Here is a 27,174-nt window from a genome sequence, read left to right as displayed (position 1 = left end):
CTTTTCTATCTTATCTTCTCTACGTTCATAGATCATATGGGATTTCTGATTCTTATTTTAAAATGTAATCGAGATACAGAAATGATGAAGCACATCATAGACTCCAACACAGAGAAAGCAAGAAATAAAGAAAGAGAGAGAAAGGAAAGGAAAGGAAAAGGAGAGAAAAGAAGAAAAAGAAATGTTTAGCCTTTTATATGGTCATAGATTAATGGTCTGCTGCATATTGGATTAAAGTCCAAAGTATGTTCGTTTGTACTTCATTAAACTATAAACCTGTAGGTCATTTAGGAACATGTCTATAATCATAAAATGTTTCTTATAGTATTTGTTTTCCTTATGCAAGCACCTTTCATAAGGGAAACTTAAATCAATAGGAACATATTTGATTACTTCTCACAACTGCTTTATCGTCTGGAAGACAAGGAAGATGTGGTAGTTCAGTACGGGTCACCCAAGACCGCGTGAACTGAGACCTTGGGACTCTTTCAGTTATTCTGTTAGACTTCCTCTTTGAAAAGTGACATCCACTTATGACTACTTAATCACAATCAAAATGTGAGCATATGTCAGGATAATTTTCTCTTTCATACCTTCCAGAATGATCAAATCATATCAATTCATTTATGTGAAATTTCAATTCCTTGAATGAGCCTCCAAGGATGAAACAGAGAAGTTACATCTTAGAATAGGGATAGTCCTGTCTCTGTAGAGGATTGCAGTTTGGAGCACTGTGAAATGTGTATCACATAAGGAAACTGCAAAGTTAGTGTACCTAGCACCAAGGCAGACCCTAAAAGGAAGCGTGATCTTGGTTAATTGGGCACAGCGCAGAACTGGTCTCAGAACCTCTATCTTGTCCAAGCCCCAGAGTTAATCAGACCCAGTGAGACACATTCATCTAATCGAATCGACAGGGAACATATGTGTAAACCAGAATGCCAAGGCTTCTTGTACCATGGGGAAAGTACTTTCTAGAGTCTGTATTATTCATGATCTCTAGCCAGTACTTTCCTGATATGTGTGTGTGTGTGTGTGTGTGTGTGTGTGTGTGTGTGTGTGTATACACACACATATATATGGGAAACCAAATAAACAATTAGAAATTTGATTGGTGAGCTTGGGTACAGAATAAAGGGAGGTGGATAATGTTTTAGAGATTTGAGTGTCCTAAGCATACAGGATACACGTTTGCAGACAGTCTCTTCTTTTACATCCACAGATAGCCAATCTCTACCATGAACACCGAAATTCACTACATTAAGTCTCCTCCCTCCCTTCCTCCCTCCTGCCCTCCCTCTGTCTCTGTCTCTCACTACTTGTAGGACACCATATCCTGCCCACATAGCATCTACCTAGTAAATGCTTTCATCCTTCTTCACACAACCAGCTATGTTGTAGAGTCATCAAGTCCTGTCTCATCTTTAAAACATGTGAATTCCAGTACTTCTCACCTTACTTCTGCTTCTGAACATCGCCTGTTGGAAATTTTTAATATCTTATAAGATTTCCCTGCATTCAATCTCTCTTCTGGAACTCTTGAAGTTCCCAAATAATTCTGCATATTGACACCTAATCAATTTTCCCAAAACAACAGACTTCACTCAGCAATTGACCTCTTTTAAGTTTGATAGTTCTCTGTTTTATGAAGTCCAGATTCCTCAGTTTGGTCTTGACAATCTAGACCCAACCTACCTATCAAATATCACTCACCACAGTCTCCAACAAAAGCAAACCTCTGTTCCCTCGGTCTTCCATCATACCATTCTGTTTTCACTTTACCCCTTTCTTGATAATATTAGTCTCATTTTGCTCTATTTTTTTCAAAATCACTATTATCCAGAACTAGATTAAGTGTCATTGTTAGTTAACTCCGTTTTCTGACTTTCTATGTCATGTCATGAGCACTTGTGCTTGTTCAGAATTTATATTTATGGATGTCTGTTCCCAGAACTAGAATACAATTCCTAGGTGATTTACAATCTAGTTAATTTATACCAAATTAGTATGGCCACAGCAATGAATACATTTTATTGATAACTCACGACAAATATACTTTAAAAATCTTTCTCCCGTTTGCCTTAGCCGGCGCTGGCTGTCCTGTGTGATAAGAGCTCAAGGAACAAGAACTGACTGTCATTTTGTGTCACGTCACAGACACTTAATAGTTTGCTAAGTGATTTGCAATGACAAATATAATGAGAAGGACTTCTCTCTGACTTAAAAAAAAGCAAACAAAAGAATCCTCCCAAAACAGAAAGTAATTTTGAAAATAAAGGTGACAAGAATTCATCTATGGCACTATTTTCTGGTAGTCAGATAACGGGTCACTTAGCACTTGTGAAACCACACCTGCACTGAGCCGTAACCTGTACTGACTCCTCTCTTAATCCTCTGCTTGCTTTTCTGTTATGTCTCCTGGCAGTTCTGATCTAGTTGACCTTCTCTGTCTTGCCCAAGAGCACCGTCCTACCAGGCACAGACCAAATGCTTCAGGATTTCCTCACCAACCTCTTCAACCAGCTGCAGTCTGAGGACTGAGTACCAGACAAGAAAAGGGCTCTTTCCGAATTTCCATATTTGGAGATTTTCTGTTGAGTACACAACATAGAATAAGTAGTCTTAATAAGCGACAGTTTGGTGCAGCAGAAACGTGTATTGGTTCTGAAACCACTCAAAAGAATTTCAAATCTTAGTTCCATCACGGACTATGTGACCTTGAACAAGTTATTTCAATTATCTGATCTTGAATGTCCTTAGAGTTAACAGAGGAAAAAAAAAAATTTACTTACATCACAAGCATACGATAGGGGCTAAGGTTGTAGTTTTGAAGACAAAGAGCCCAGGCATGATCATGGCTCTACTACTGATTAGAGTCCTTCCAACTTCCCCACCAGTAAAATGGGGAATAATAACAGCACTCATCTCCTAGGCTTGTTGTGACGACTGAATGAGTTAATGTATGTAAAATGCATGGAATAGTTCCTGCCATATGGTAAGTGGGTAAATGCTCACTAAGGGTCAGATATTAGTATTGAGAGGACTAAATGAATTAACATAAACAAAGTGTCTACCATAGTGTCTGGAAAGTTGCAATGCTCTACAAATATTACCCAGGTTTCCATTTTCTGTAGTGAACCACCAGGCTCCCTCTTATCCCTTCTATTCTCAAATTTGGAGTCCCCTGACTCCTAGCTGGACACTCAGCCCCCATGCCACAGTAGATCCAGGTTCTGTGCAACCCAAAATGTGTACAATTTGGGGAGCCCTCTCTGAGAAAAAAGACTACAAAGTTACAAATACAAAATTGAGTGCAAAAACGAATATTTATAAAGAGAAAGCTATGGCAATAAATTATATATTTAAAATATGATAAATAGCACAATCATCAGAAAATTCAGAAAAACAGCATAATCTTTACTAATTAACTGCTTGACATTTCTAAACTCCTTTTTATTCTACATGTTTTAGCTACACACTCTTTGAAAGCCCCTTCTTATAAGGGTTTTAAAATACAATTTCCTACAGAAAAAAAGATAACTGAATTGGCTATGACTGACTAAACTTGTTATGTTTTAATGACTGATAGTTTAAAAAAGTATCAGCTTTACAACTCATTAATAAAGTCATATAAAACTTTTAGAATACTGTCAACTTTTAGAACTTTTTTTGAGGGTTTTTTTTTTTTCATAAATAAGCTGTATAGTTTGGAGAATTTTGCCAAAGATTGACTTCTGGCTTCATGTATTTCTCATTTTGTTTTTGCTCTATTGTCCACATCTTTTGGTACACCAGACACATAGTGTTACCTTTATGTGGCTGGACAACCTGTGGTCATGCACTTGAATGTGATGGTTCCCAGTGAACAGACAAGTGGACGATAAGAATATTCCTGGAGGATATTTCTATGTTGAAATGATGGACAAAAATTAATTTGTACATGGGAGTAAGCCACATCTTATAAGCCACATCTCTATCTCACTAAAAGCAAACTAAATTAAACTCCACTTAGATAGATACCTTAAATGCCCATAGCCATTCTTTGGCCACCCGAGACAAGGAGAGGCATGATGAGAATGAAGCTGGAGTAGAAACACACAGTAGTCTTTACCAGTTACTTATAAAATATCATATGTTTTTGAAATTGTACAAACACATATGACCAAGCATAACATTATTAGGGTCCCTCTAATAGGAGAAGCCCGTGCCAAGTCAAAGTTCCTGAAGATAATATATATTAGCTTCACCATAAATCTCCTTTGAAGTCGGTTTCCTTAGTCATGTGTAACCTAATAAGCCATAGCCCTGCTTCAATATTATAGGTAAACACAAGCAGTTATTTTCCCTTTACGTGATTTAATTTTTCCTCATTTCTCCAGCACTATTCAAATCCCCTTCTCTCTTTGTTCTTTGAACTTTCTCTTTACTGGCTCTTTTCCTTTCAAACTAAGAAACTGATTCAAGAATTTCCCATTACAAAAACAGTGTTAAACCCTACCTTTCCACCATTGCCTTAATCTCATAATCAAAATCCAGTCTTATGTCTCTTCTATCCTTTACCACTAAGTTCTTATAAGAGAAGTTACAACCACTGTCCATCCTCTTCCACTTTTATTCTTACCTCAATCTATTGCACTCTGGCCTCTTCCTCTGTAACCTATTAAAAATATCTGTGTGGTGATCACCCATGACCTACTTGTTAAATTCAAATGCCCTTTAACTTCCCAATCTGTAAGACATCAACATGGCATTTTGATTGCATGTGACATTTGGGATTTTGAAACTTTGTAATTATACTAATCCTTTCTGGCTAAATAGACACATCCTGTCTATAGGAAGGTTCATCTCTGAGCATGTGACCCACTGAAATTGCATATGTGAAGTTCCTGGATCCCAGCTCATCCCAGTCTGCCTTATTCTGCTGCCTGCTGAGATCTAAGTTCTTGTTGTGACATTTCCCTCCTTGAGAGGCTGTAAATAACATTTTCAGACTACATATGGGGCACTGTGAGAACTGATGCTCATTAAGTGTGTTAAGTGAAAATCATGAGAGGAGTACCAAACATTAGCTATAAATCAAAATTAACAAATGTGACTTGCATTCTCAGGAGGCAAAACACTTTGAATCTTAAATAATATGGCTGTCGGGTATCACACTGAAAGATGTATTTCTCCCCAAATATGTGCACAGATGAAATGCAAAGAAGTAAGCTGTCAAGATAGTCAAGAAGAAGGAAATATGTTGCTTGGCCCTTCAAACAAGTTAATTTAGCGTTATAAACCTTTGGAGTTTCCTTTTCAAATGGATCCATGTGGAAAATCCAGATGGCCGAACACTCAACTCCTCAATGTGGAAACTAAGCTTCAAGGCCTCAATATAGTCAAAACATTTTACTTACTTATTGCTGAACATTTTTAATCACTTTTATTTAAGAGAGAAACATTTAAATTATTCCTTAAAAAACCAATATTAGTTCATGATGACTTTCTCAATGGGAATCAGCTTGCAGGGTTGGTAGGATAGGCAGTAGTACTAGAGGAAGCTGGATCATTTAGAAATCAATTTAAAATTTACCAAACATCAATTCCTTGCCAAACACTCTGCTGCTAGATCTCGAGGGTAGAATAACTTAGTTCTTTTTGGGAATTTTATAATTCGGTGTATTGCTTAAGCCATAAAGGTGGAAATCATCGTAGGTTATTTCTTCTTCTTTATCCCCTTTCCTACCATCCCAAACATTAACAAGCAGTATTGGTTTTACCTTTTGAAAATCTCTTCAACATCTTCATTCTTCTTACCCACTGGCACTGCCTACTTTAGGCTTTTCATGATCGCTTAGCTAGACAATTACAATTGCTTCCTACTTCCAATCCATCCTTCTCCCTACCTTCCAAGAGCCCTTCAAACTAGAAAATCAGTTTGTGTTGGTCTCCTGATGAAAATTTCTTAATGGCCACCTATTGCCCATGTGATAATGTTTTAATTTCTTTGCATAACCCAAGGCCCCCACTGCTGGATTATCTCAGTTCTCACCTTTATCCTTCACACAGGCCAGTCTTTCTGAGTTACTGGCTATTCTGAATATGCCATGTTCTAGCATGCCTTCATGCCTTTGCAGCTCTACTCTTTTTGCCTGGAAGAACTTCATCCATCTTGTCTGCTTGGAAATCTGCTAGTCATCCTCAAATTTCACCTGCAGGATTACTTTATCTCTAAGTCTTCACTGACTACCAGGCAAACTTGGATAGTTCTTACTTTCTATTTCCTCTTATACCAAATCCCCCCAGCTCCCCACCTCCTTCAAGGAAGGGACTGTGTCTGTATGTTTTCATAGCTTAAATACTTAACTACAGTAGCTGGCACCTCATAGGTAGGCACTAAATACATACTAAAAGGCAAGAAACGCCAAGGAAGCACATTCTCTGCCTTATAGGGTATCTTAACCAGGTCTCCCCAGCAAGCAGAGCTGGAAACCAAAAAAATCACACACCCTTACTTTATCAGGAAGCACAATATCCCACCAAATAAGGGGAAAACTTGTGAAATAGGGCAGGAAGGAGCCAATATGACTGGTACATCATTGAGCAGGCTACCACAACTGATGGTACAGAAGAGCAATCCGTCTGGCTTACACTCTACAATAGTGGCCTCCATTTTCAAGAGAAAAAGATAATCCTCAACTTTTTCTCAAGGAGGGTGGTGCAAGAAGTTTCTCTAAACAAGCTGTACTCTCTGCTGTTGCAATTTGTTCTGAGGATATAGCTGATTTTCATCCTCCCTCCTATACCCTCCAAAAAATGGGTATTCAACCTTTGCCAGCATTATGTGCTTTGACTGTTCTGGTAACTTGCCTAGTGGAATGACCAAAATCACATCCCTAAAGGGTCTCAGCCCTTATAGACTTGTTTTTCTTGGGTCATAGTTCCAGTAATTCTCTATTGTTATTAGCGGTCAGGAAAACATCATGAGATGTTTCTCAGTAAATCCCAAGATCCAAATATACTCCTAATTTCCTACAGTAGTTAGTTCCAATTCGATATATGTTTTTAATTTTTCTGGGTTCATTACCCCATGAGTATATTAAACACTTCCCTTGCCTATTGATCTTTTGGCATGAACAGCCCAAAGTAACCACATGGTAGTGGTACAATCTAGTTCATTGGAATACTTACCCTACTCTGAAAAGAATTATTCCTCTTTTTGGAATGAGAAATTGTTACCTAGCAGAAGCCAAGTTTGTTAAGACAGCAAGCAAAGTTCTAGAAGTAGGTCTCTGAGATGATGGTGAAAGGCCAATGTTATTTCTCATGGTTCCCAGATCCATGTGTGTTAACATTTGAAGACTCAGAACCAAATCTTGGCCTTTGGTTCAGCACAAGAGATTGCTTGATCTTACAAGAATGACCTGTGAGGCTACACAAATTCCTGAGTCTGAAAACAGTGTATCTAAATTAAAGGAAGAAATAAAAATTCCTCTATGGTTCACCTACTGGGGTGCGTGTGTATAGGTATCAAGCAGATCCTCTGACATCTCGTACCTCCATACAAACAGGAAAACTTGGGGTGAGAAGTGCCTGATGTGAGCATAAGGCTAGGCACAACTGAATTTTTTTATTTGAAATCAGTCACAGACCAGCTGGCGTAAAGGAAGTAGCCAAAAACCTCAGATGTGATACATAAGAGGTGTCTGATACACAGGGATTTACATTATCGATGGAAAGATAGAGTGCAAATAAATTCTCTTTCTTTCTCTCTCTCTCTCTCTCACACACACACACAGAGGCAGTCCTTGCTTTGCACCATTCCAATATATGGGAATTTTAGTTACCATGATACATAGTTTACTCAAATAACACTAGTCCCTCAACAACACGGTTTAACTTCCACAGTATATTAACTATGAGTAATTGCAAAAAGTACAAACTCGACTGCTAGCTTTTCCATTCACAAATCATAATGTAGATAACAGATGTGAAGATGTGATCATGGTCAGTGACTAAGGCATCAATTCTTTTGACGTTCTGTCAGTGACTCCTCACTGTGCACCCTTAGGCACAGACAAAAAAGTGTGCAGTTGTGTTGTTTTTTGTCTCCTAGTTATAAATCCACGTGTTATTTTATAAGTATGAGTAATTAAAAGAGGAAAGTGGATAACAAAGATAAAATCTCAACAAAGAAGTAAAAAGTGATGACATTGGAAGTGACAACTGAATTGAAGTTAAATAGAATTACAGAAGAAATAGCTGGCTGAGGGAATGTTGACACGGCTGCCATTTGAGCGACCCTAGCTATGCAGCCAGAAGAACTCAATAAAGGCAAACTTGCCGACATAAATGAGAAAAGAGATTGTAACAAAAAGGATGAAGATGTACCAGAGGAAGTGACCCTGGCAAAGAAACTTCCTGTTAAAGAGAACCTTTGAGGTACTTCATGACCTTGAAAGTTCAAAGAACAAAATGTTGGAAGCTGATCCCAACTTAGAAAGGATATGACAACTTGCCAAGGCATAGAAAACATGCTTGCTCTGTACTGAAAGTTACAGCATGAGAAGGAGGAGGAAAGCACTGTTACCTTCTTTACAAAGAATATTTTCAAGTTCAATTTCTAATGTTTTTAATCATAGTGTATTAAATATATATGTTTTTTTTTTTTACTTCTCTATACATTTATAACTGACACTGAGGCGTTTTAATGTTTTGACAAAAAAAATTTCAAAGTTCATGAAACAATTATAATTTTTCCCACAGATTAGTAAGATAACCTTGTTTTGTTTTAGCTTGCACTGTCATCTTATGGTCCTGCACTATTGTTCAAAATGAGGACTGTCTCTCCCTCTCTGTGTATATACGTATACACATATGTATATATACAGATGTAAAACAAAGAATGTTGCCCATTATCTTCTCCTACAAGGATTGAGTCAGCCGCTGCAGTCACTAATGTACAATATACCCTGAAAGGAATTCAGGGTGAAGATCAGGAATGAGGCACTCTGTGCTCTGGGAAAACAGGCACAAGTCGTCCTCAGATGGTTAGAAATATTCCAGGAGAAATTTTTTATGAACCCAGATTCTAGCATCTTCCCGTATTTAGAAAAGCACTAAAATGATAAACTGAGATATTGTTCCTCATGACTAGCAGTAACCTTCTACTGAGATGTGTGCTTGAGTCCATGTACCCCTTTGCCAAAATCACATGTACTGACCTCTCCCCCCACCTCTTCAGAGCAGTTACTTAGAGTTATCTGAGGGGCTGTCTCCAGGATACAGTCCTCAGTAAGACAGTGAATAAACTCAGCTCACAGCTCTTATGTTGTGCATTTTTTTCCCAGTTGACAATACATATATCTATACATAGAAAAGACGGTATTGGATCCCAGTCTTAAAGGAAGGGTAATTGCTCACCAGTGATAAAAGAGGTGGGGAGGGTTATAATATAATGGTCATCACAGACAGATGAACCGCATGTACAATGACCTGATGTAGGATGAGGTATGGCAAGTTTGGAGAATTAAGGAGGTTTGGTACAGATGATGCTCAAGTGTGCACTAGGTAAAGAGCAGCAGGAGATAAAACTGAAAAGGTCATCTGGTGCCAAGTCTAACAGGGATTTCTCTGACTGACTGAGGATTTTGATCTTTATCCTTTAGGTTATGGGAAACTGAAGGTTTTTCAGCAGATGAGTGACACGAGCAGACTTTTAAGACAATCACTCTGAGGAGTTTGCATGGGGTAGGAGCCTACAGCTAGGAGGCAGGAACATCAGATACTGATTAGATGGCTGATGCAGTATTACATGTAAAAAATGAGGAGAGACTGAACTAAGATCCATGTGAGTATGCAACCCCCTCACTTTGCCCTTGGTCATCACTAAAAGATGGTTCCTTAAAATCCGCTTTCCCTAATATGTCTCAGTAAGTCTGCATTTAAGCAGACTGAATAACACCTCCTCATGGACTAGGCTACAGTGACACTGCAGTCCACCAAATATGCCAGGGATACCTACACAAATGCAGCTGAAGTGCCATCCCCGCTGGTTAGGCTGAATACCAGCCACTTTCTCACTTACATAATCAGTGATTCTTTCCCTTCTCCTGCATGGGCACTTTTTGTTAAACATAGCTTTGTTTTCCCTAGCCTGATTAGTAAAAACTTGTTCAGGTAAGATGCTTCATTAACAAATAGTGTTCTTTTGTTCCTTTCAAACTGTCTCCTACATTTTAATTTACTGGGCAATCTTAATGAACTCAACAGGAGACCTAGTAGTTTCCCCTGGGGATAGAGAAAATTAGAAAATTGCCAAGTAAACATAGGACAGTGAAGACAAAGCAATGCCAAATTCAACTTTTAATGAAACCACCTGTTGCACAGGTAGTAAAGGACAAGAATGTCACCTAAGTTTGCTTCTTCATGTATTACCATTTTAAAGGACTAACCATGCTCCAGGAACAAACTTGCTGTATCCTTTTACATACAAAATGATTGAAAAAAATGAAACGAATGAAAATATTTTCTTCTTTACATTATAGGTTCCAGCCTCCCAGCCATCATCATCATAATCAGAAGTTTTCTTCATCAGAATTTTGCTTTTTGAATCCAGAAGCCAATGCCCTCTCCTAATAGTATTCTTTGAATTATATGGTTTAGCCTTGTGGATCTGAGTTTTATTCCATAAGAAAGGGAAAGAAACCTATTATAAGTATGCATTGTTATTTTATAATCCTGGGTTATGTCATTTTCTCCAAAAGTATGCTCACCACCCTTCAATCAATGTGTTTGTTTCATTCATATTGACTCTATATTATTAGTTCTGCCTTTGGATGAGACTCTATTCTTTTCCAGAGAAAAAGGAAAATCCTTTTCCTAATTTTTTTTCGTTGTTAAGACATTTTCTCTTGTAGTAGATGGCGGTTTGTGATCTCACCACACACTTGGCAGATTTCCTTATTCCTCATAATAATTGCATCAATATCAGCAATGAATATCAATGATAATAATGTCCCTCTTCAGACTCTTTCCTCGGCTGATGCATCTGGCCTCCTTGAATGGCATTCATTAGAGCTCAGGCACCAAAGTAATAATATGCCAAAACCAGTGATGCCAGCTTCTCACTCTCTGACCAATTACCTCCTGGACCTGGTTCAGACTGAAACCCAAACACCCTGAATAAGTTTATTCATCTTTATAAGTTATCAAGATATATGAGAAGCTACAAATAATATTTCAGAGCTCTTTTTTGATGATGGAAAAGAGATACTCATTGTATCTATATAATAGCAGCCATTTAATATATTATTGTTTGTCAGGCACTGCAGTGCAGAGAATGATAGTTTTCCACAGACATTCAAGGTGATAATGCACAGAATACTGGAAGTTCAGGGCACTTATTTATATCCACAACTATAAGACCACTTCATGGTCATTAAAGTCCTATACTATAGAGAAAATGGATTAAGAGTTTTCTGAATTTCTATATCAACTGAAATTAGCATATTATTTTAATGATTAATGGTTATATATCTCAGGTGCTTATCACAATATAATTATGTCAAGAATGACACGAAAAATAAAGGGGAGTAGTATGACATTCATGTAGGAAAGGCAACTACTAATTTTTCAGACTCAAGAAACACAGTACAACATGGTAACTGGGAAAGAACCACAGTAAAGGAATAGAGTTGTCAGAAACATTGCAACACCAAACTGAAGATAAGTCAATGTGTCACAGAGATGATACACTTTTGTGGAAAGAAAGCAGCTGTAGTACTTTGAAAGGACTAATTTCCTGTACTGACATATATACAAACATACCATATGGTTGCCATTTTACAAGTGTATTTGCATGTATGTTGGTGAACATATTTATATATAGATACAAGCGTAATTATACATATAAACTCCTCATATAAGGCTTAGCACAGCTTTAAATGATTCTACGCCAAACCCTATAATCTTGATTATCTGATATTCTGCTAATCATAACTTTCTTTCAACTGGCATTTCAGAAGGTATACAGTACTATCATGTTTATAATAATGTCAAATAGCTTAATAATTAAGAGAATGGATTTTGAAGTTATTGTTTAGAAGCCAGTGAAAGATAATTCTTTGGTAAATATCAGTATTTAACCAGAATATTCCATTTTAAACAGTACTAGATAACATAAGGTTAATGTTTTTGTATTACTTATACATTTATTTATGTTCACTGACATCTGCATTTCTGCATTCAATTTATAAGCTACTCAAGAGCTACGCTTTTAAAAAACTTTATTTCTAGATCTGTGATGGTCTTTGAATATGGACTCAGGGCTTACCTCAAATGGTACATTTTACATGAGATCTTATAGGTTGTGATAATTTAAATACTATTGTGTCTTAGCTGTTATAGCTCAAGGCCGTGGGTAACAGATGTCTAAGACTAGGTCTGCTCAGAAGTTGAATGATCAGTGGCCTACTCATGGATTGAATGATGAAAGAGCTTGTTAACCATGAGCTTGGCACATGTGAATTAGTAAGTAATGTAAATCTTTGCTAAAAACAGTTTAACTCTGATCATATATATTAAGTGTTTAGGGAAGGAAAAAATGCTTGGTTTCTAGAGAGAAACCAAACCAAACCAAAACAACAACAACAAAAATAGTTACAGAACTTTAAAGTATTGAAGAAAATTTAGCCACGTCTCCCTAGTCTAGGGGGAGGAGTAAAGCATGTTTCCAGACTGTCTATTTTCCAACTGGGTAAAGTGTTAAAGAAATGAGAATTAACATTTATATTAGTATTTGGACGGTCACTGCCTTCTAGCCAAAAAAATAGGTAGACTTGGTGGTTTAAAAAAAAGATTAAAAACAAAACAAAAAAAGAACACATTTTTCCCCCCTCCCGTTTGAAAAGAAAAATACAGAAAGTCATTAGAGAAATAAATATTTGGAGATTTGGAGGAAATTGAAAATAATAAAAAGCCCATCACTTTTTTTTCACAGATAAAAGTCTCTGCAATTTGCTTACCTGAAGTCTATTCTATCACCTACAATCTACTAGAAAAGCCAAAACAGGTGGAGAAAGAGGGGAGCCAATGCCTCAAGGTGGAACAATAACTAAAGCTCTGACTATTCTTGCGGCATCACCTATGGAGCTCAGAGTGGGCCATGACATCAACAAAGCGTAATTTCTGAAGGAAATAATGTTTATGGTTGAGAAAGGGGAAACCTTGTATTTCTTGAGACGGGGAATGTAAGCATTGAATTCCAGAGAACGAAAGCTTTTCTGAAGGAAAGGTGAGCGCAGTGTATCTGGGCAAAGACAACATAGTTCTCACACACACATGCAGATACAGGTACACGTCCACCACACACCCTGTACACGTTGGTTAACCTTTCCCTGGGCTTCATGCCTCCCTCTGTCTGGAAGAGAAGCAAACTTTTGGGCTGCCACCAATGAGATAGAGTTGATGATACCTTTTAACTCGGCTCATAATCATCTAAATATCAAAGAAACACTCTCTATGTATGCTATATATAAACAGTTTCTGGATTTCAAGATACCTGTTTGCTGGGGTTGCTCTCTCTTCCCTACACAGGCAAGGTTAGTTCTGGGTGTGGGCTGACTAGGTGGAAGGGCACTACCTGTACCCTGTGATTTGAGGGCTGCTGACAGCCTTTCACCAAAAATAGATTCATCATATGCCTGTCTCAGTGACCAAAAGACAAAACAATACTGTGGCAGGGTCACTCATTAATAATTATGACATATAGAATCATAGGCTATTAGAGGAAGAAAGATTTTGAAAAATCATCTGGTCAAACCCCCTCATTATACAAAGGAGAATATGAGGGCTAGAGGTAAGGTAATTAGTCCACATTTTTTTCCAGTTACTTCATGATTATCGTGTGTCAGCAAGTAAAGAACGGGGATCTTGGGTATAGGAGTTTCTGAGAGATATTAATGCAAGAAGCTTCATGAAGGCATAGGATCCCGTAACAGAGCTAAAAGGGTGGCCTCAAGGGAGGAAGACCCTCCTCTTCTCTTATTCATTAATCTACCATCTAAAGGTAGCATATATGTATATATATAATTTCTTACATATATATGTATAACTTTAGCATACTGTATCCAATATTAATAACTATACATCTACATAATTCTTTTTAATGACCCCATTAGTAATCCACGGCATGAACATACCATGATTTATTTAGCCAATGCTATTAGGTTGTACCCTATTTTTTTACCTTTACACATGACACTTATATTTTTCAAAGTTTTCAGATTCCCAAGATGTAGTATTTTACACACACCTTTTTTTAAAATTGAAGTGTAGTTGATTTAAAACACTATATGAGTTTTAGGTATACAACACAGTGATTCAATATTTTTATAGATTGTCCTCCATTTAAAGTTATTATAAAACATTGGCTATATTCCCTTGCTGTACAATATTTATACACATCTTTGGTTCTTTCCTAAGAATATGGTTTTGCACATGATATCTCTTAAGTCAAAGCTAACTATTATTTTAAAGATCTGATACAATATAACAGCATTTCTTTATGAAAGTATATCTATACCAGCTCCACTGGTAGGAAAAACTATTCTCAGAGATCCATCACTACTTCAGTGCACAGCCACTGCCAGTAAGAGGATGGCAATCTCAGGCTCCCTTCTGTCCCTCTGTGTCCCGCTTGCAGTTTCTTTTTGACATTCTTGTTTTGAAAAGCCTGAGGGCCATCTGAAGTGGACAGAAATCAGACAGAAGAGGGGAGAGGAAAAGGACTGAGAACAGAAGAAAGACCATGGAAATAACCCTCCTTGTTATCAGTACTGCAATCACAGCAACCCCAATTACTAAAGGGAAAAAAAGAGATATGGTGGGACATGCAATATTACAGGAAGACCAGCCAATCAGAGCAACTGCAATGTTATCTGCCATCAGTACCAGAAAGATACAATTTTTACTGGGAGTGGAAAATGAGAGGGTGAGAGAGCTGTGACGATTGTTGACTGGAATTTCCCACAGTCCTTTGTAGATTTCAGCCCCTTCTGTGTGGGAAGGGTAAGCCCTCTTCAAAGCTCAACTAAGGCAGGCTCCAACGTAACATTTAAACAGCTTACACTATGTCTTGAGTCACAAGCAAAGGTAAATTTATCAATTTTTCCGGCCACGTCGCTCTCGGGAAGTGTTTGCTTTTTTAGCTGCTCAGCTAGGGTTCCTTGCATGTAACTGAACAGCTACCTGATTAGAGGGCACAGGCTGAGGACGGCAGGAGCAGCTGACAGGAGAGTCTCCCGCACTTTGAGCGGCTCCCTCTGCCTGCTCTGCCCCTGCTGCGGCGATTGGAACTGAACCATTCGCTAATGCTACCTTGACTGGAAAGGAGGGCAGGAAGTCTGCATGACCCATTCAGCCAGCCAGCAGTAGGAATACAGCCCGCCAAGAGGTTCTCTATCACAGCCAGATGTTAACCGAAAGCCTCAAATCTCAGGGATTTCATTAAATGTGAGAATCACACCTTCTTCTTATCACCTGCAAAGAGCTGCAGGCTCCCTGAGGGAGAATGACAGCTCCACTGGCTGAGTGCCTCTTTCCTAACTCCCTGCTGACATCTTTCAATAGGGCTGATGCCATGAAAAGGATCTTGTTTCTACTCTTGAGAGGCCTCAGGACAGGAAGCATTCACATGGAAGGAAAGAGAACATTTTCTGTGAGCATTCATCCCTGCCACTGCCACGGTTACACTTCCAGCAATGAAAAGTTCCTCCACTTCTGAAATACAATTGTCTTGCAAACAGCTGCTCCAGCTTCATTTTGCAGACAGTTTTCAAAACATTTCAGGCAAAAACTTCTTCTTAGCCCACCCACAAATTTTCATTTGTATCTCTCACACTGGCTGAAGCAAATCTCTCATAATTATCCATAATTTCTCCCATTCTTTATATCATAACATGACAGAATTTTTAGAATTGGTGGGAGTGAAGTTTTTGGAATAGCCTTACTTTCATGGAATTTATTTATTTATGATAGCAACAATAAAATTGTTACCAAACCAGGTTTGTTTGCCCAACAGGCAGCAATCCAAAAGCTGAGACATCGAGGTTTGCAACAGAGAAAGGGTTTATTCATAAGGCAGCCAAGCAAGGAGACAGGAGAACAAGTCTCAGATCCGCCTGCCCAAAGGCAAGGAGCTTCAGATATTTATGAGTAAAGAGTATAGCGTGGTCGGAAGTGCAGGGGAAGGTGATCGGAGGCAGGAAAAAGGTGAGTAATTGGTGCTCTGAGTTACATGCTTCTTCATGGGAGGCATGTTCAGAAAATGGCGACATTAGCATGATCTGAGGTTGGGGTTTTTGTCCCTCTGACAACAAAAGGTCATCCATCGGACACCTGCCCAGGCCCGTTAGAGGGGTGGTGGTTCCACCCAGTCTATAAACTGGCTTGAGGGACTTCCCTGGTGGTGCAGTGGTTAATAATCCGCCTGCCAATGAAGGGGACACGGGTTCGAGCCCTGGTCCGGGAAGATCCCACATGCCGTGGAGCAACTAAGCCCGTGCACCACAACTGAGCCTGCGCTCTAGAGCCCGTGAGCCACAACTACTGAGCCCACGTGCCATAACTACTGAAGCCCGCGTGCCTAGAGACCGTGCTCCGCAACAAGAGAAGCCACCGAAATGAGAAGCCCGCGCACCGCAACGAAGAGTAGCTCCCACTCACCGCAACTAGAGAAAGCCTGCGTGCAGCAACAAAGACCCAATGCAGCCAAAAATAAATAAATAAAATAAATTTAAATAAATAAATAAATAAACTGGCTTGAACTCGAACTGGACAAGAGCTGACTCTAAGTTCCTGAAAAACAATTTCAGCAACTGTTAGTATAGCGACTCATATCAAAGGTCTTAGCTACAGAGGGGCCGTTAAAGGAGTCTTGTGACATATTGTCTAAGTTATGTGACACTTGGAAGGTATGTAATTTGCAGAACGATTAAGGCGGGTATGTAATTTGCAGAACGATTAAGGCAAGCTTGATTGGTGAAGGCAGGTTATAGAATATTATTTGCTAAGCAAGTTATAGCTCAAAGATTCTAATTGATGACTGTCCCTTGGTTTCAAAATATAACCTCATGTGATTGAAGATACAAAGAATAAGGCCAATTGAGCATATGCTGTATTTGATTTAGTAGATTATTTCCTTTAACTTCTATCCAGTGATAAACGGAATATTTATAAATGGAATATTTCCTGCCATATCAATAAACAAAGGATGTCACAGTCACCAATGATTGCAGCCCTCCAACGTAAGCTGGTCAGCCCTGAGGAAACTCCGGGCTGTAAAGAACACCTGCCATCTGCCGCCATCAGACTGCAGCCACTCCCTGCGGTGAGCGCAGAGGAAACTCAGGATGTGAAAATACAGGCCCCAGATGGCTAAGGTGCATATCAAAGGAATGATTTCAGTGAGCCCAGACTCTTCCATCTTCCCAAACAAAGAGAAGTGCTAAATTCCTTAACTTGAGATATCTGGTTTTCTATATTTAACAATAATCTTTTGATGTTCCCAGTTACCTATCCTTTGTGGCAAAACTCCTCTATGTCCCGGCTCCTCCCCTCGCCTCCTCCGAGCAGTTTCTCAGCGTTATCTGAGATGCTGTCTCCCGGAATGCAGTCCTTATTTTGCCCCAAATAAAACTTAACTCACAACTCTCACACTGTGCATATATATTTTTTTAAGTCAACCCCAGCAACTCTTCATGGCCAATGTAATAAAGGTGGTGGAAACCGGCCACAGTCTAGACACAGTGTGAGGCTCAAGTTGGTGGCAGCATTGCTCTTCCAAAAGTGCGATAATATTTTGGCATTTGAAGATAGGGTAGCGTCTTGCTTCTGTGAATGTTCAGTGATGCATTGCCCCTAGAGCACCCAAATAGGAAGCACTGGCCCACTGCTTCCCTTGGGAAGCTTTCTTCTTGTAACATATTGAGAAATTATATCGGGAAAGAGAAATGTCTCCTCCAAAGACTAGACCTACCTGTTCCTCTGGGATCACCCTTATTTTATCACTACACTCAGTATCAGCTACATAATTTGTAAGACATGGTGCAAAATGAAGATATAAGTCCCCTTGTTCAAAATTATTAAGAATTTCAAGACAGAAGAGTCATCAACCAAAGACAGGGTCCTTCTAGGCATGGGCCCCCCTGTGACTGCTGTTGGGGAGAAAACATAATTTTTCCTCTACCCTTCTAGGTGCTTGCCTGAGACCTCCCCCTTCCATAATAAAGAACAGATTAACCTGAGAAAAACAAACAATAATATGTATACCACCTATATACATGGGAGATACCCTGGAAAACTAAGTAACTCTGAAATGGTTCAAGCCACCACCTTAAACACCATCTACAGCTAAAGAAAGATAAAAGAAGAGGTGTGTGTGCTGGGGGTGGCGGGGGGGTGGGGAGGTGGGTGGTATCCAGTTATGGGAGGTGACCAGGAAAAGTATAAAAAACAAGGGCAAACTCGTTATGCATATTTAAGTCCTTACCTTCTCCAACAATAAGAGTTTCCAGAGATTCAGTCATCCTCCCCTTCCAGGTACAGAGAGGGGACACCCTTACAAATGGAGATTTCCCTTATGAATGTCAATGTCTCTTACAAAAGGGTAACTCCTACTCAGTTTTCAGAGCTTCTCCTGCTTCTGCTGTTTCTTAAAAATAGTCAGCCTTACACCAAAGAGGCATATTTGTGGGCAAATTCTGCTCCCCTTTATTGCACAAGTCTCACATCTAGGAACCTAGCTCTGACTGTATTATATTCTTTTCTGTCCCGTCATCCCCTAAAGTCCAGCATTCTTGGTCAATTTAAATGCACAACTTATTGTCACAAGAGTGGGGAGGTACTTTAGAGAACACATTACCTAGAACCGAAATAATTTTAAAATGTAATTTCATGTTATTTATTAATTTGGCATAGGCTTAATTCATTAAATGAGCCCTCTTGGCTTTCACTCCTTTTTCTGTTGGCAGGGTCCATCTCTAACCTTAAGTTTTGGAGTTACTGGTTTAACCAGCTAGTCTGTCCTACTTATGTCCCTAAACTGAAGATGTTCCATTATTTTCACTCCCTAGACAAACAATGTCTTTTCTTGTCTGATACCAGGTTCATCCCTTCTCGATTTTAACTTGGTTCTTTTAAACACTCTTTCTCATTTTCAGTGTTTCTCAACCCCTTTCCCCCCTTTTTAAACTTTATTTTCCCCCTATGGAACGTTTCTGGATAACTTTTTCCTAATTGCACCCTCTATGAAATTTTACTACTACAGATCACTATAGCATATAGCATATATACATATACATATAATATATACTATTTTATATGTGTATCAACAAAAATTGATTCCTTTGTGGTGAAAAAAGGTACTCATATATAAATATATACGTATATGCATAGGTGTGTGTATACATATATATGGATATGTGTGTATACAGTGTAAAAGGAAAATCAAAATGGGGTCCAGTTTGCAGGGAGAGCTCCCCAAAATGGAGCTGGGGGGCCATTGAGGCAGGGGGACTTATGCACATCTCAGCCTGGAGAGCATCTGAACTTTGACCGCTTATTGTCTTAACGCAGGCATCCAAAAACATCTGCCCAGTGTTCCAGAAATTCAAGATACTTATCAGACCCTTATCCTAAAATAACTCCTGTCAGCCTATCCCTTAAGGACAAATATTTCCTTTCTTGAATCAGAGGCAATCATAATTCCTACCAGACAACTTTAACAACTTGTGCTTTTGCCTTTGTAAATCCCTGAATTTTTCTCTTCCTTGGAACACCCTTTGAGTTTTACTGTGTCTCCTGAATTGCAATACCTAAGACCCCAAATAAACTCTTTTCTGATTTGCAGCCTTCTGTGTTTTTCTGGTCGACATTACATAGGTGTAACTTTCTTCACCACACAAGAATCAATTTTTGTCCCTCAGGGAGTGATATTACCTCTTTTGAGAACATATGATCTAAAGAAACATGTCTCAGGATCATTTTCAACTCTACCTACACAAAGCTTCTCTCTCAAAAAATAACAACAACAAATCCAAAACACTAGCTTCCACATCCTCAGATTTCTTGACTGAGCTCAGAAAGCATACCATCAACTGGGAAGTTAGCCTACAAACTTTTGTGTACGATCACAAGTCTATGCTGTGAACCCATCTGCATTTTAATTACAATTTCACGTTCTTGACTTCTGAGGTCAATTCTATTCATGGCTACCCTTAGAAGGGGATGCTTTTAGGGGCATATATTAACACAAAGATAGTGATGGGGTTCAGGACAAACTACTCCAAAATATGGTAACTTTGCATACTGAATATTTTAAGCTGAAAGAGTTTGAAAAAACAGCAGAAGCAGGAAGGTTAGTCTGACTTTTCCTCTACCCTTCTCCCCTGAAACTGGTCATAAACCCTCATGTAAGCAGCACCCTCCCTACATCTGGAGGAAAGGAACATCCTTATTCCCAAAGACAAACGGCCACAGAGCATAATCTGAACAAACAGGCCTTACTGTTTCCCTTGGTTTATTATACTCACTCCATACCCTTTGACCTATCACATTTCTCCATGACTGCCCACTCTTCATCAAACCTAGCATGAAAATACTTGGGATTAACCATTTCTTCAAGTCTTCATTTCCTTATGAAGGCTCCTGTGTCATGTAAAGCTTATATTAAATAAATTTGTATGGTTTTCTCCTGTCAATCTGTCTGTCAGTTTAATTTTCACACCCAGCCAGGGACCCTAAGAGGGTGGAGAAGAAAAATGTTTCCTCCCTACAATAACAAATTATTCCCTGCAATCATGAAAGGGCCATGATATTATGCAAACCCTAAAAAGATGAGCTTCCTTCCAGCTTGTCAATTTCATGAGAAATAGACTGACTGACATTCTCTGGAATATAGATAGATACCCATCATAAAGCCAGTTTCCAACACAAATGTCTTTTTCGCTGGATAATGGGAACACTGCCAGTCGGTTGGACAAAGAGTTGGATGGAAAATTACCTGAGGGAAAGAAAAAGTTACACTGATAAAGGACTCTAACACTTCTGGTCAGGTCTCAGGCAAGGAAAGAATGATCTAAAAGTAGTTGTAAAACACTAACATAAAGTACCACTTTTCCTAAAGACAAGATATAACTTTCCTGGATCTTTTTTGATGATATTCCATAGCTTGATAAATTATCTCTTCTCTTGCATGAAGACACAGCAAGAAGATTAAAGTAACTACAAAGTATTTACTTCCATATAGCAACTAGCTAACCATGGAATGCAGTTTAAGTCAGCTTGAAACAGCATAATTTGAAGCAATTTTTTCTCTTCGAATTATATTGCTTGGGCCACCTTGAAATTATATTGCTAAAGCAGGACAGATAAAAATCAACCCCTCATTTTACTTTGTTATATCAGTTTCTTATATGTCTAAACCTACCATAACAACTCCCCCACAAAAAAGAGAGATACAAGTTTTCTTTTTCCATCTAAGGAGGAGCTATATAGTAAGCAATGAAAGACCAAACGGGAAAGGATATGAGAGAAACTGAAAGCAGTCTGTCAAGAACATATGCTTCCTGGATGGAAAATCAGGAAACAATAATTCACAGGGTAGAACCCCATGATATTTATTGCTTATTCTTGGCTTTTATGTCTTTGCTCAACAAATGGTCATTGAGTACCTATTATATACAAATGATTATGCTAGATGTTCTATGAGACTGGACGCACTCTATAGAAGATATTTCTTCTAATCCTGTCTTCTGAAATATTTATATATATATTCAAGGTTTGCTCTCAATTGCAATTAAAGGCTCCCTCCATTTCCCCACCTCCCATCCACCACAGACCGAGCTCTAAGGCTCTTTCATAATTAGCTGCAAATGGCTGTGAATAAGGCACATCCAGGAACATACATAATGACTAACCTTCACGGGTCTATAAAATATTCAGTGGTTCAGTATCATTTCTCCTAGTTATATTAATCTAAGTTTGGAGTGAGAAAGGAAGCAGGGAAGATGTAGTTGGACCTCTTAACTGAGAAACTATGTTTCTCAGAGACTCAAGCCCTCCAGCTCATAGTTTTTTGTTGGTGTAAGATCTATGTTGGCTTCACCATTTGGGGTACAAGTAAGGTCACTTTTAGTTTTTCCAATTCATTACTTAAAACACCACCTCCTGGTATAAATAAGGGAATATCCAGCACCTGTCCCCTAATGCTTTCCATCATCACAAATAATCCAAGAATCTCAGTGGGGACGACAGTCTTTGTCAGAAGCCAGCATTCTCCATCCACTCTCTATACTACTATTCTGCTTTATTTTCCTCATTTTGATCCCATCTTAAATTATCGAATTTCCTTAGTTGCTTGTTTATTTTATGCCTCTGCTACTAGAATTTAAGCTCCTTAAAGGCAGAGATTATGTCTGTTTTGTTTGTTGCTATATCCCCAGTGCCTGGAGATGAGATGAGATCTCATTACACTGTAGTCACTCAATAAATATTTATTAAATGAATATTTGAACTGTCAAGGCAATATCACTAGTGAAAAGAAGTCTCATCTAGTTCTAAGCATCCTTGCCCACTGCTGCATTGGTTTTATTAGTCCAGACATCTGTACATTTGCAGTGATGCTGCACACTTACATTTGCTAAGTAGCAGCCAATTTTATTTCCCAATCGCATTCTCAGCTTTTGCACTTGTAAGGGAGGAAAAAATAATTTTCCCTCTACCCTTCTAAATTCTTGGCTGGGGCTCCTATAACAAAAGACAGATTAACAAGAGAAAATGTGTCTACCTCATCTTGAGTACGACCTTTCAGAGTCCAAGAAACCCTTGGGTTATTGGGCCAGTTTCCTATATCTGTCCAGCTAAGTTCTCCCTTAGTTTTCTTGCTGGTTCTTTCCTGCTGACAAATCTCAATTAGGAGTATCAGAGTAGACAGAAGATTGTCTCCTTATAGTATTAAATCTCAAAAGGGAAGAGGTCGGGGTCTCTAATTTTTCCCTCCGGTATAGTCTTTAGCAAATTTATCAGTGACCAGTTTCGCTTATCAAAGTATATTTGGAAAAGAGGCCTTCCAGGTCACAAAAGGTCCTCTTGCCCATTTCCAGGGCAGTGGGTGACTACTAAAATTACATTTGTATAACTAAAGGGGGTTACTCAAGGACTGCTCTCTAAACAAAGATTTGCTCTGAGGTGAATCTGTGTATCCCTCTAAATCTAGGTGGGGTACCCTGCAATGTGTGGTCGGATCTAACTCTTCTTTAGAAATGCATGTTTGAGCACAGCTGCTGGGAAAGCCAGCTCTCAGGAGTCAGCTCGGTTTGGGGCTTGCCTCTGCTGAAAAGAGCCGATATCCTACCCCTCCTGAGGGACTGCCCACATAAATGACTGATCTGTGTGGGAGGAGAACCGACTGGCCCTCTCACATCAACTTGGAACAGCTCTGCAGCTTCAGAATTCTCTACAGAGTTGGTTGCCACTTCTATCAAGTCTACATTGCAGTTCAACTTCTCCCTCTGACCAATTCTGCTTCCTACCCTTTTCTTCCATGGTTGTTTTTCCTAAGAGTCCTCCCAAATAAACCTTTTGCAGGCAGACACACGAAACAGCTGGTAAAAGCTGCTATTTTTATTGTTGAAAAACTCATCCCATTATAATGGGAAATAATCTGTGACAATGTACTTACACTTTGTTTACAACTGGAAATTAAATATAGTTTCAGTGGTGGGTCCAAGCAATGTCTAAGGTTTTGTTGGAATAGAATGAAATAAAAAAGATAGATGAAAGGAAAGAAGTGAGAGAATAGTTCAAATGACTAGAGAGCGGATGAAATCAAGATTGAAATGTATCAGGGAAAGAGGCAGATGGCTGGCCCCAGATTTTGCATGCAGTGCTGACTGGTGATTCAAATAGTAATTCACATTTACATTTTGTTTTACAATTTCTAAAGAATTTTTATATACATTGACGTATTTTGACATCTCAATAGATCTGGGGTGAAGGAGGTAAAAAAAATATTAGATTTGTAAGAATCAGTGAAAGTCTTGTAATACCCCCGTCTCTCCAATGTAAGAATATGCCTTAGATTTCTCATCTATAGGGATTCTGTGAGAATGAAGTGAAATATTATTTGTAAAATATTTAAGGTAGTGTTCAAATATAATTAGTGTCTGATCAATGTTAGCTGACACCATCATCATCCCTCCCAGTTCCTTTATAACATCCTTTCTGAAGACAGAGGATAGAACTTTATAGTTCATTATTGAGTTTCCCATCTTACCAATTTTGGAATTTTTACCCAGGAAGGGAAAAACTCTACTCTAGACAAATGAGATAGTGTTACAGGCAAAACTAAACCTCATGAGTGTCTGTCCAAAGCCTGTTCCAAAAGCTTTCACAAAGTATTGGAACTCTGCATTAAATCTGAGAATCTTGCTCCTTCCACTTGGTAGATACCAAAACTGAGAAACCATGAGAAGTGATATGATCTCAGTTAGAATGTAAGACAAAATCTTCAAGGAATTTCTGTTCCCTGGATACTCAATCCAACCCATCCTATAGCAAGGGTGAAAATAAACACTAGGCATTACACATTCAATAGGGCCACAGTGGACTGGATCCTTATGCTATGGGATCAGTGAGATCTATAACAGAAACATAAATAAGGTTCTTGATGTAAGTTGATACACATTACTGACTTAACACCCTTAAACCTCTCTCCCCATCCATACCCTTGTCTAAACCTTTTCCCTTTCCCCCCCTCTTCCCCCCCCCAATTTTTTTATAAAACAAAATGACATGTTGCATTTGTTTCCTTAATGCCTTGGAGATGCTGTTCAGTTGGTTTTTATTTACTTATCTATTTACTTTTTGGGTTTTAAGATGGAGGTTAATTCAGGAGATTTGCGCAGGCTTGTGAGGAGCTTTGGGTATTAACAAGCTATTAGCTTCTGAGATCCTTTAGTCCTGATACTGAGTCACTCTTGTCCACAATATCTGGAGTGAAGTAAAGCGTCTGCCAAGAGTCTCTCTTAGATCAAAACATGTATCTCATATTTTAGCACTGCTTAGGAAAGCCAAACTCATCATTTGGCAGGTTCTGGCTGCATTTCCTAAATTTTAATTTTAATCTTAACAGATAAAACTTTAGATCTCCACTACTAAGGGAAAAGTTGAAGAGCTGTTGCGCTGTTTTGTAACTATACTTGTTAAGAGACAAAAGGAACGACAACAAATCTCTCAGCACCCAGTTCTCTGAATGAGGACAGTGATAAAGACTGAGGTGTTGCAGGATTTTTTACTGTGGTCTTGCTTAGTGGGTACAAAGAATGCTGGCCATAGTAAAACTGTGGCATATCTAGAACCCACATTTCTCTTCTCATTTTGTGAAAATAGATGTCAGAGCGAGCAGGATTGAAGAAAAAAAATATATGAAGTCCTTACCCAGGTACAGCCCTGAGGAGAATCCCTGGATGTTTGAACCCTAAAATATGGAAGATACTTGGAAAATGATTACATTCATTTCCTTTCTTCTTATTTAGCCTTTCTGGAAAATTAGATACAAAATGCAGGGAAGTTTCAGTTACTCTTGGTGGAATGGTTTGCCTAAGGTCTCTCAGTGCTAGTAGTGGAAATCAAGAATTGAAAGCAGAAGGAATATCTTGACGTGAATCCACGTGATGACCTTTAACGTTTCTGAATAATCTACTTTTTGTTGCTGACACCGATTTCTAACACCTCCCTCTTGGCCCCCAAACCTGAGATCCTATAGAGGTCTCTTTGTAATTGTTTCATAAGCAGGTCTTAAATTTTAAGGTTTCTCATAAAAACAACAATAGTGACAACAAAGATCAAATAGGTATGTTCAATTTTATAGAAAAATTAAATATTTATTCCCTGAGGCCAAAGAACTTTATGTAGTGTTTAGACCAAGAATCAATTTTGGAGGCAAACTGTAAGAACCTCTAAGGCAAGTTTCTAAAATGGAAATGTTGAAAAAGTCCCTGTAACAAAATCACCACTGGAAAAGGGAGCCAGCCTTTGAAAGGTCTGTTTTCCTCCTCTCAGATCTTTGCTCAGAACTGAAATTGCTCCTTTGCCAACCCAAAGAGAGGCAGTTTTTGAGCCTTTTGTTGAAAAGAGAGCCTAAAGCTGACACTAAAGTAAGACTCTGTCAATAGCAAGGACAGGGTGATTTTTATTTCATTTATTTTATTTTTACTATGTTTTTTGTTTGTGTGCAACTTTTCAAAAAATTTCCCAACATTTTATTAATGAAAAAATTTTAAATATACTGACAAGTTGAAAGGCTTGTAGGATGAACACCCATGTACTCTCTACTAGATTTTACAATTCACATTTTACTCAACTTATTAAATACATCCACCAACCATTCTTCTCGCTCTACAGCAGTCCATCTTATTTTGTTGATGCATTTTACAGTAAGTTATAGAAACACTTTATACCATTACACATGTTAACATGAGTGTCATTAGTTTTCTTGTTTTTATTCATTCACAATTGATTGCAAGAAAGCTTTGTAAAGAATCTAGACATTCTGAGGTAGATCCATAGCAGTGGTCCCCATGCTCGACTTTTACAATTATTTTGATGTAGTATCAAAGAAGACGATCTACAATGATCTAAAATGGCTATTAAATTACACCTCCCTTCTCCAGTTGCATGTCTGTGTGAGGGCAGATTTTCTGCATATATAGCAATCAAAAACACCCAAGTCCTAACAGATTAAATTCAGAAGCAAATATGAGAATCTGGTTGTCTTCTATTTAGGCCACAAAAGAGATTTACAAAAATGTAAAACCAGTGTCATTCTTTTCATTATTTTTTTGTTATTTTTCAGAGTTACTCTCCATGTTAATTTAATGGCCTTATGATTGCCATTTTAAAATAAATCAATAATATTTATTCCTTTCACTGTTAATTTCTAATAAGATATAGATAAATAAATATAACTTTATAAACAGAAGCTCTTTGGTATGCTCAGGAATTTTCTACTTGGTCCCATTAGCTTTCTGTCTTATACAAATGGGTCAAAATCTCCTGCCCAAACACTTCGTTTTTTCTACTACTTTCAGCACTCTTGTGGTGTTATTCCCTTTTAATACTTTTATATACTAG

The sequence above is a fragment of the Aethalodelphis obliquidens genome, unplaced genomic scaffold (assembly GCF_003676395.1).
Source record: "Aethalodelphis obliquidens isolate GAN/ISIS:26980383/991018 unplaced genomic scaffold, ASM367639v1 scaffold25, whole genome shotgun sequence".
In the NCBI taxonomy this organism is placed as follows: Eukaryota; Metazoa; Chordata; class Mammalia; order Artiodactyla; family Delphinidae; genus Aethalodelphis; species Aethalodelphis obliquidens.
The sequence above is the reverse complement of the archived record's forward strand: the minus strand, read 5'-3'. Positions refer to the sequence as shown.